Source organism: Sinocyclocheilus anshuiensis, unplaced genomic scaffold (genome assembly GCF_001515605.1).
Source record: "Sinocyclocheilus anshuiensis isolate Anshui unplaced genomic scaffold, SAMN03320099.WGS_v1.1 scaffold723, whole genome shotgun sequence".
Taxonomy (NCBI): Eukaryota; Metazoa; Chordata; class Actinopteri; order Cypriniformes; family Cyprinidae; genus Sinocyclocheilus; species Sinocyclocheilus anshuiensis.
The window spans coordinates 233,086-238,264 of NW_015551048.1; positions in this window are offsets into that span (position 1 = coordinate 233,086).

The following is a 5,179-nucleotide window of genomic DNA, read 5'->3' on the forward strand; positions in this document are numbered from 1 at the left end:
CTGCGCTGCGCAAAACTCCGCATTTGAACAGTCAATAGCAAATACTTAAACTAATAACAAAACATACTTACAGTCGCTGATTCAGAAGCGCCAGATTGTCATAGCAGTCGGAATTGACCCTTTTTTTTTTTAATAGCCTTTGTGCACAGCCAGCCTTGTACTCTTCTAGGTTCAAAAAACTGTCGTCCATAAAATGCGTTGCACAAATTCTAAAATCTGGGTTGTGCTGTTCTGTTGTAAATAAATCTTAACCAATGATTCCTAATTGCATCTACTTCCGGAAGGCCAAATAAAGTGCTTTTGCTTTCGCACTGAAACACACAGCGTCTCCCTGACATGGCTGCATCAACACTACTGCTCTTCCTGTAACCACCCCTTCTTTCTTTGCGTGCACATTTGGGCGGCATTATGCTAATATTTCCACATAGTGACGTAGATATGTGGGTGCGTGTTAGAACGAGCCTTTTTAGGTAGGCGTGGCTGACTCTTAACTTTTATAAAGAATATCTCTTTGGATTTGAGACTTTAGTCTTTGCAACTTTACAGATCTTCTTTATGCACCAAGAGCTTGTAACACTCCAACGAGAAAGGAAAACTTGAAATCGCATCATATGACCCTTTAATGCAGCTGAAATTTTGCTTTTATATATTCATTAGGTGTGTTGCCACACTTGTTTAGTCAACATGCATTAGAGATCGCATTAGATACTGGAACATTCCCGTGGCGATCACTACTATGTTTACACTGCCACCCCTGTGAACAAGCGAGCCACACACAGACCTCTCTTACCTCAGCTGCAAACCCAATAGCTATCAGAGCAGCCAAATGCCTGTGCTGACCTGACCATGAACCACAGTATCCCATGAGTCACCTGCGTTATTGGGCACAACCCTCTCCACCTCAGTCTTTCCCCAACACTTACAGAGACTCCAAACAACAAGACTCCCTCCTCTGTCTACTGTCAAACCCAATGCCATCAGGCCTGACTTCCATCTGGAGAGCTTGCAGAAGGTCTTTTCACCTTTCCACACCTCATGGCCTAATTGTTTTTGTTTATTTATGGAGTTAATTGACATGTACAAGAGTTATGACCATGAGGCACTGGATGGAGTGATGGACAAGGAAAGGTGCAAGTGACTCAAACTGCAACAAGCAAGCAAGACAAACAAGAACGAGAACTGCTGGATATGTTGTTTGTGTATTTACATTGCCAATTATTGATTGGTTAGTTTGTTAGGGTTGGCCCATCAGCATCTAGGTTTAGGATATATCCAAAGAGAGAAGAACCCTGTCTTGGCATCAACTGAAAATGTTTGCTTGTTTTGACTGCAGAACCTATATGCAGGACATGAATAAATTCCTTAAAATTCCTACTTCATGCACTGGAGAAGTATTTTACAATCCATGTCCTCTGTAGGATCGCAGGGACACTAGAGCATATCCCAGCATCTCTGGTCACAGGCCCACTTAAAGAATTATCATAATTAAAAAAAACATATTGATTCATCTGTAAACCTGTAGCAAATGGTTACCGTCCTCTCTTTGATTAGTGCGTTGTGCATTTTCTGTAATTCAGATCAGAACTTTGTTTATCAAAAGCTTTTGAAATGCACTGGAAGCCTGGGAACTGGTGCAATTGTGTCTTTTTTTTAAACAACAGCAAATTTGCCATGATAAATATTTACACAGCGACAACAATTTAGTGAGGATTAACATTCCAAATGTTTCTCTTTACACAGCAAGCCTGTGTGGGATTATCAAGGCAACATCTTATCACTAACTCTTCTACTAAACACATCGTCTCAAGGGTCTGTAGAGACATGATGAATCATGAACCTCGTGTAAGCCTTGTTTGAAATGTTATCATTCTGCTGCACAGTCAATGTTGCCGCTAACGACAATCTCTTAGCCAGCAAATGATCCCAACCACATTAAAAGTGATAAAATGATAAAACAAAATACTCAGAAATATTTTTTTTTAATTGTGAGTATTGAAAATCTGTCTTCTGTATCTTTTAATGGTATTATATTACATCAACAAACTATGTTGAGGAGAGTGATGTAGATTTGTATTACAGTGCCTAATCATATAAAGTATATATATATATATATATATATATAATTTATAATACCATTATCACCTTCTGAAGCACAATGTTACAGGTTATAGGCTCGTTGCAAACAATTTTTTTTGTCTAAAAAATCCTCTGTTGTGTGGTGTCATTACGATTATTTAACTGCACCCGATCAAGACAGAGCGTCCCTGAACACAAATCGTAAATATCAAAAGTGTTTTGATCTGGCTGCCTCTGATGTAATACCCGCAATAGCCAATGAGAGCAAGCAAGCATCACCTTCTGGATGTTGTGTGCTTCTATAGCTGAAACTTGACAACCACAAACATTCCACGAAAGTGAAGATTTGTGAAAGAATATCACCCATATTCTTTATTTTCTATTTTGTTTTTCATTGTACAACAGAATGCACGCTAGGAGAGCCAGTTGACAACGCCGATTGTCCTCCACATGTTTTTCTTCTCTAGTCACGTTTGATCTCACGAGTTCCCATGAGATCTCATGTCACTGTGAAATCGTTTCCACAATCAACAAGTGTGTGATCTCTGGTCGAATCATCTAGTGTGCACTTTCAGTTAAATCATGGGTTAAATCAGTTAAAACTGTCTTTATGTCTGTTGTCTCCCAAGGTTTTAAAATCAGTTAAGATTTTAAAATCTTCTAGTGTGTCCCAAGACAAATGGAGTCTTCCTCTGATAATTAGCTGTCTGCTTTGATTTCCAGCATTATCTAGGGCAGTGCTTCTCAAACCTGTCCTGGAGGTCCCACTGCACATTTGGATGTGTCTCTTATTGGTCACACTTAATTTTTGTCATCTCTACTAATGAGCTGATGAATTGAATCAGGTTTGTTAGATGAGGAAGAACATCCAAAATGTGCAGTGGTGTGTGTCCCTTATTTGAGGGGACAGCCATTTGTAGTGGTGTCCGAAATGATAGTGGGTGTTTATCATGCACCACAATAACAAGTGTAAAGCGATGTACACTCAGCGGTAAGGGAAAACCCATAATGCACTGTGAAGGTTGTGCCGAATGAATTCCCAAATGGGGTCAGCACCACTTTTTACCCGAGGTTATGAAACCCTGCTCCAGAGCATGGTTATCACTGCTTTTGTGGTGTTGACCCTGCATTGTGGTGCCAAACTCATACAGTGTGAAATAATGCAACGTTAGAATGTTGCGGCAATAGACATTCAATTGTATGCCTATATTCACATGTTTTGGACAGTTGTGTGTTTCAGCAGTCGTTTCAGCATTTGAGTGGAAAATGGTGAAAGAAAATGCGTGATGGAATGAAGACGAGACCATTGCACTCTTACCTTTATAGTACAAAAAGTCCTTTCTGGAAAACTTGATAGTACAGTCAGGAATACAGTGTATATAAGAAGAAGATGTGCAACTCTATAGACTTTATGTAAACATGTCACATGCTTCGTCCAATCAATGACTCTGACAACACAAATATGCAAATATAAGAATGTTAACGCAAGGTTTTGGAATTTACAAAGTGAAATATCAGGTTCTGAATACCCAGGATGAATTGTTAACCCGGAGTAAAATATGAGCCATGTGAAATGTGAAGCAAGATAACGTCTCAGTTACGTACATTACCCTCATTCCCTGATGGAGGAAATGGAGACGTTATGTCGTGACGACATGGGGGTGGTTACTTCAGAGCCCCAATCCACTGACTTTCAGAGAAAAAGCCAATTAATTTTGGCTAGTGGATTTTGCATACATGAGCCACTCCCCGTGCATACGGGTATAAATAGGCGACAGGTGTGTCTACTCATCAGGTTTACATCAGGTTGAGAACATGTCCCTTGCAACCAGCGATGGTTCAGGGTTGTGGCATGGGGACATAACGTCTCCGTTCCCTCCATCAGGGAATGAGGGTTACGTACGTAACCGAGACGTTCCCTATCTGTCGGTCACTACAAGTTATGTCGTGACGACATAGGGGGTCCATGGAAAGCGCCACAACCTGAACCCCGTCACAACCCTGTAGTGCTGCAAACGTAGACAAGCAGCTGCGTGTCAGACAAATGCTACGCAAAGGTTGTAACCTTCCCAACGCCCCAGTGAAAATTTGCTGACCCTGGCGCCCGCAGGGACCAAAAGGTGAGTACATCGCTGCTGGAGATAGCCAAGCTGCTGTTCCTATGACAGAAAAAATGTTCTTAAGAGAAGGGATTTCGACCTTCATGAAAGGTGCTTCACGCATTTCCTGTTTGTTGTTTACAGCTTGGCAGTAACGAAGGGGAAGCGAGCCTTCCAGAGAAGGGTGCTACGGAGACCGCATCCTGCCCATAGGGAGGTATCATGTGGAGACATTGATATGGACTGACCCAGGCCTGGGGCAGTACTACATATGGAATGGGTCTCTGAGGCAGGTCCTACCTAGGAGTAGGGAGGAACGTCTGCCAGCAGAGACTGACAAAGTGGTCTGTCAAAGGGAAGACATGGGTTCACCGAGAGGGAAACCTTACCATGGAAGAATACACATATGGGATCGCCCGCAGGGAATCAAGCTATATGGACACCTAGCCCAGTAAAGGGGCTGATCGGAAACCCGGGCAAGCTAACACTGATACTGGGCCTGGCGTCAGACTGCTCCACCCAGTTTGACTGCCGGGGGTGCTAGAGGATATTCAACCATGGTTCGCCGTCCAGGGAACTTACTGGAGGAGCAAAAGGCGCTCGCATCCCCGGGTGAGGGGGAATGGCACAGCAAGCGTGACACCGGCCGGCTCTTCCCGCCACTTACCTGTTACCCAACACACGGGAAGAAACCGGCTCAACACAGAGACTGTAAAATCTCGCAAAGGTGTTCGGTGTCGCCAGTCTGCAGCTCTACAGATGTCTGCCAGAGAGGCGCCGTGCGCCAGCGCATAGGAGGAGGCAACTCTCCATGTGGAGTGAGCCCTCACCCCCAGGGGGCACGGCTCGCCTTGGGATTGGTAGGCCAAGGCGATGGCATCCACTATCCAGTGGGCCAACCTCTGCTTGGAGACAGCCTTCCCTTTCTGCTGACCTCCGTAGCAGACAAAGAGCTGCTCAGAGCTTCTGAAGCTCCGGGTGCGGTCCACGTATATGCGCAGCGC